The sequence below is a fragment of the Nuphar pumila genome, chromosome 16 (genome assembly GCF_984573655.1).
Source record: "Nuphar pumila chromosome 16, dmNupPumi1.hap1.1, whole genome shotgun sequence".
Classification (NCBI taxonomy): Eukaryota; Viridiplantae; Streptophyta; class Magnoliopsida; order Nymphaeales; family Nymphaeaceae; genus Nuphar; species Nuphar pumila.
In genome coordinates this window covers 28,680,367-28,686,731 of record NC_143264.1, presented here as the reverse complement: position 1 = coordinate 28,686,731, position 6,365 = coordinate 28,680,367, and the positions used below count along the sequence as shown (strand labels likewise).

Below are 6,365 nucleotides of genomic sequence, written 5' to 3'. Positions count from 1 at the left end.
GAAGGGTTGGGTGGGTGGATCTGTGAGTTGCGCCATGAGAAATTGGGATGATTTCGCCAGCCCGGGTTATAAGTGTTGGAAAATGGATTAGGTACGGGCCTAGCGAAGTTTTGAGCCATCTGAGCTTGCTCTTGGACAAACTCAGGATATTGTGGCGCAACTGGGCACTCGAAGACATGGTGTGCAGGACTCGCACACAACGCGCACACCTGCATGGCAGGGGAGGGACCCAACAAAAACTGATCTAATTTCTAGGACAGTTGGCCTACCTTGTTGCTCAACTCAAGGTTCATCCCTAACTCGAAAATACCTGCCTTCTTAATGCTATCCTGTACAGGTGCAGCCCTATCGAACCGTGAGGCTGTCGCATGGTGCATCGAATTCTCACTCAATGTCTCAAAAAGCGACCATGCTTCATCCTCACTTTTGAGCATAAATGTGCCCCCACACGCGGCATCCACCATTTGACGGTTCTTTTCAGTAAGACCGTCATAGAAATATTGCACCAGTTGCCAGCGAGGCACCTGGTGGTGGGGACACTTGCGGAGAAGATCTTTCAATCTCTCCCATGACTCATGAAATTGTTCTCCTTCAATTTGGGAAAAACTGGTTATCGCTTTACGAAACTGGTTCGTTTTACCAATTGGGAAATATTTCTTTAAAAATTCTCTTTGCATATGTTCCCAAGTGGTAATTCGAACAGTATCTAATGATTTTAACCAACTCTTCGCTTTGTCCTTCAGAGAGAAGGGGAACAGGGTCAACCTCATCGCATCATCTCCAAAGTTGTTGAATCGCACTGTCGAGCAAATCTCCAAAAATTCATCAAGATGACGATATGGGTCTTCATTACTAAGGCCATAAAATGAGGGTAACATTTGGATCACACTGGCCTTTATCTCAAAATGGTTTGCTCCTACATCAGGTCTTGTGATGCAGGAGGCGTGAGTGTAAGTGTTGGGCATGAAATACTCCCTCAGAGGACGAGTAATCTGCTGATTCTCAGCCATGGTTGCAGATCTCTGGGCTCTCCTAATAAGGGACTCGGGGTCCTCAATCGGCTCTACCAACTCAGGATCAAGTGAGCGTCGCTTTTGCATACACCTCGTAATAGACCGGTGTAGCTCAGGTCCTAACTTTGGGTTTTCTACCTAACTAACGCACTAAGCGGCCAAACCACGCAAACCACAAAGCGAGTAACTAAAAATGACAAAAACTAAACAATCACCACGCAAGTAAACATAACATAGATGATGCAAAGAAATATAAAATCTATGTGTACGGTACCAATCGTACACAGTCACCTCTAAGGGGGTCCTAGTAGGTGGGCTGTGCAGAAAAGTAAGCTCTTCTCTAAGATATGCACATACGTGGTTCTAAACCTAAATGCAACACAAACACTAGGCAATAAAGCGAATACTAATATTACGCCGTTCCCCGGCAACGACGCCAAAAATTTGATGTCTTCTTTTAAATCGTTGTAATTTTGAAAAGATTTTTAAATGAAAAACATGTGAAAACCAGACATCAAATAATAAAAACCGGTTCTCACTAGTGGATGAGACCGGGTCGAACTCACGGAACGGGAATATATCGTATTCAAGTACACAAATCTAAACTAATCTTTATTGCCGAATTATTGAAATGTAAAATGTTCAAGAAAAGCAATAACAACTAACTATTACAACAAATGAATACCCTTCGCAGAGGGCGTAAAGTGCAATATTTACAAACCCAATTAAAATTCCTAATTCTAAAAATAAAAGCAAAACGAAGCTTTATTCTTCGTACTTCGTGTCACATAATCGCTTCCGCTCCAGTCTTGTGCTATCCTGCACAATTCAAAGGACACGAGCAGTACCAGAGATCGAAATAGAAATTATACTAAACAACTTATTTAAATGCTAAAAATATTATGACTAAGCACTTTTATGTACTAAATTTAAAATCAAAACTAACTAACAACTAATTCAATTAACTAACCAGACAATAAACTAACTATGAAAACAAAACAAGAAATCAATGAAGGAACAAGAATTCAAGAATTAAAAAAAAAACAATATTAATTCCAAAAATTAAAGAAAACAGGAAATGACTGAATGAAGAAAAAAAAAATCAGAAAATGAAATTCAGAAAGTAAAAAAAATCAGAATGTAAAAGAATACAGGACAAACAGGAAAATTAGTAAACGAAAAACAGAAACAATTAGAAACAACAAGAAATGATTTAATTGAAAAAAAACAGAATTAGAAATTCAACTCATCAGAAAAAAAATAGGAATTGACTTAAAAAAAAAACTGAAAATCATAAAAAAAACAACAAACATGATATGCACGAAATTAAGAATCAAGAAATGCTAATTCAATTAAAATGTTGTAACAAACAAATCAAACAAAACAAAAACTGAATACTAAAAAAAAATTAGCAGAAACAGGAAATCAAAAGACAAATGACCGAACATCAAACGATACTGGGAGATTACGAGCTGATCAAAACAGGATTCTACTAAGAAATTACAAAAATTAAAGGATGATACATATCTGCTGGTTATTCTTCAATAAGAAACATGTATTTACACAGACATACGATCGATTATATTTTTTTTTATTTTTCTGTAAACATACTAACACAAGAACGATTGAACCGATTTTTCTTTTGTTTTTATGTAACAAAACAAAATCGATTGAAAGAACTAACTAATGAAAGCAAGAGAAGAAGAAATTGATGAATGTGGAAGAAGATGAACATGAAGATGACTTAAGAACTGAAGAAGAAGAAGAAGAAGAAGAATCGGATGAAGAAGAAGAAGCTGAAGAAAATCAGAAGACGAAGAAGAAGAAGAAGAAGAAGAAGAATCGGATGAAGAAGAAGAAGATCTGAAGATGAAAGAAAAAGAAGCTGCAGAAGAAGAAAATGCAGAGGATGAAGAAGAAGAAGAATTTGGAGAACTGACCGTGAACTGAAGGGTTAGAGGAGAATGACCGGCCTCCTCCCGTACGCTGCCGCCGTTGATGGAAGTCTCTCCACCGGAAAACAGGGAAGAAGAGAGAAAGAGGGAGAAGGGGAAGAAAGGATCAGGAGAAGTGGAGAGGAAGGAGAAGAAGAGAGGGCTGTAGCTCAGGAAGGGGGAGACGATCGGTTTTTTGCGATTTTGGGGGTTTTAAAGAACTCAAACCAGTTGGAACCGGTTTCAAAAAAAGATTTTCAGTTTTAAAACAATGCAAACCGGTTCCAGCCGGTTTGCTTATTCATTTTTTTTAGTTTTTTAAAATTCAACAACCTTGTAAACCGGTTTATTAGAATTTTTTTTTTTCAAAAAGTTACAAACAAAACTTTATTTCATTTATAAGGAAAATAAAAACTATTCTACTAATTTTTTTCTTTTCTAAAAAAACAAACATTTAAAATGATTTTAAAAAACTATTTTCTCTATTTTTTTTATTTTTAATTTTTAATTAAAAACTAACACTAGACTACTATGAATATAAAAAAAACTAAAATATGTATAAAAAAATGTAAAATAAAACTATCTTCCATACATTTTCTATTTTTAAATCATTTTAGCACATTTACTCGAAAACTAGCATAAAATTGGTTTTTTGAAACATTATTTTATAAAATCATGCATATTTAAATGTTAATTAACCCTGATTTATATGCATGATCATAAAGCGACTCCTAAGGATGATTATCCGCTTCCTGATATTGATCTTTTGATCGATAGCACGGCGGGTCACGTCATGTTCTCTTTTATAGACGGATATTCTGGATATAATCAGATCAAGTTGGTTGCTCGTGATCAGTCGAAGACATCTTTCACTACCCCTTGGGGCACTTTTTGTTATACGGTTATGCCATTTGGGCTTAAGAATGCTGGAGCCACTTATCAGCATGCTATGGCCGTCATTTTTCATGATCAAATGCATAAAATCATAGATGCATATGTCGATGATATTCTGGTAAAATCCAAAGAAGAGAAAGATCACATCGAAGCTCTCAATCAAGTTTTCAAGCGGCTCATTCTTTATAAGCTAAGACTCAATCCACAGAAGTGTGTTTTTGGAGTCGAATTTGGTAAGTTGTTAGGCTTTTTGGTCAGCAAAAAGGGGATAGAAGTGGATCCCGCTAAGGCCAAGGCCATCATTTACATGCCGCCCTCGACTAATCTCAAAGAATTGCGCAGCCTTCAAAGACGTATGCAATCAATTCGACGATTCGTTTCCAATTTGGCCATGAGATGTGAGCCTTTCAATCATTTGCTCAGAAAAGGAGTGAAGTTCGAATGGGGACCAGAGTGTCAACAATCATTTGAGCGTATTAAAAAATATTTGCTCAATCCTCCTATTTTAAAGCCGCCAGAATTATGGAAACCCCTACTGCTATACATTTTAGTTAATCAAGTTGCTTGCAGTGGATTCTTAGCGCAATACAAAGAAGGCAGTCTGATAGAACATGCCATTTATTATGTGAGCAAAACCCTCATTGATTATGAGAAGAAATACTCTTAGATAGAGAAGACATGTCTAGCTCTGGTTTGAATGTGTCAGAAATTGAGACACTATCTGCTGGCCTCTGAAGTCAAAATTCTATCCAAATTAAATTCTCTCAAGTACATTCTCGAGCAACCATTCCTCAGCGGACGGATTGCCAAATGGCAAGTCCTATTGATGCAATATGATCTGAAGTATGTCTCCCAGCAGTCTATCAAAGGCCAAGCAATTGCAGATCAATTGACATATTTTCCTCTAGCAGAGGATATTAAAGCCGAGGATGATTTCCCCGATGAGCGGATCTGCAATATTCAACAATCTCCAATTTGGAATTTATTCTTTGACGGTTCTAAGAATATGGCAGGCATAGGAATCGAGATTCTGCTAATCACACCTCAGAAGGAGATGATCCCCTTTTCTCTCAAATTCGATTTTCAGTGCACTCATAATATGGCCGAGTATGAAGCTTTGATACAGGGTCTGAAAATTCTACAAGACTTTAATGTCAGAAGAGTGCATGCTTATGGCGACTCTTTGCTTGTCGTCAATCAAGTCCTAGCCGAATGGCAAGTGAAGGATCCTAAATTACTTCCTTATTATGAGATCGTCTCAGCTCTTGCCGACAAATTCGAAGAATTCCAACTTTTCTATATCAAGAGAGACTTCAATCAAGTTGCAGACAGTTTAGCCAAACTGAGATCCATTATGTCTTTTAAGAACGAAGAATCTTGTCGCTCTTTTGAAATTGGCAGACTTGATCAATTTGCCTTCGTCCCAGTAGAGCAGATAAACCAGGCTGAGCAAAAGAAAAAGCCTTGGTATCATGACATTAAAAATTTCATTGAAACTGGCGAATTTTCTCTAGAGCTCTCAAAGAAACAACAGCGAGCAATTCAGCGTATGTTTGCTCGATATTTTATTCTTGCCGACGTCCTCTATCATCGTGGATTTAGTTTTGAATATTCCAGATGTCTGGACAAAGAAGAAGCCAAAGAAGTTGTGCAAGAAGCACATGAAGGCATTTACGGTGGTCATGTTGGCTACCAAACTCTTGTCAAGCAAATCATCCGAGCAGGATATTACTGGAGAACTATGCAACAAGATTGTTATCATTTTGTGAAGAAGTGCATTCAATGCCAGATGCATGCACCTTTCATTCATGCGCCAACGACATACTTGCAATATGTTGTCTCGCCATGGCCATTTTCCATGTGGGCTTTTGATGTTGTAGGCCCCATCACTCCTTCTGCTTCAAACGACTACAAATATTTTCTTGCCGCAACAGAATATTTTACTAAATGGGTAGAAGCAGTCACCCTACGCACAGTAGAAGGTTGACATGTGGTGTCGTTCATTCATAAGAATATCATGTGTCGTTTTGGTATACCGCATGATATTGTGTTAGATAATGACAGTCATTTCAAGAATGAGAGAATGAGGACATTCTGCTTAAAGTTCAGAATTCATCATCATTTCTCTGCTCCTTATTACCCTCAAGGAAATGGTCAAGCAGAGGCCACCAATAAGATTCTGATTTGAATCTTGGAGCGAACTTTAGAAATAGGCCGTGACTGGCATGAAAAGATTCATGATGCATTGTGAGCGTATAGAACCACCATTCGAACTCCAACTAATGTTACTCCGTTAGAACTTGTCTACGGAACCGAAGTAGTATTGCCTCTACATGTTCAGATTCCTGCTCTAAAATTTGCATCACTTTTAGAATTACCTCTTGATCAGTATCAACAACAACGGCTGGTACAACTTGAATTGCTAGATGAAAGAAGTCTTAGAGCAGCAGAGCACGCTCAATCATATCGTCAGAGGATAGCCAGACAATATGCAAAATCCATCATTGAAAGGAAATTTTGAGTC

At 37.7% G+C, this 6,365-nt stretch overlaps 1 non-coding gene across 1 annotated transcript; it reads left to right on the top strand.

The window, feature by feature from the left end:
• Window positions 1–522: 522 nt before the first annotated feature.
• Window positions 523–628, top strand: LOC149813139 (small nucleolar RNA R71). Its single transcript, XR_016428384.1, has one exon. It is a non-coding gene; the product is annotated as a small nucleolar RNA R71 (small nucleolar RNA).
• The last annotated feature ends 5,737 nt before the right edge of the window (window positions 629–6,365 follow it).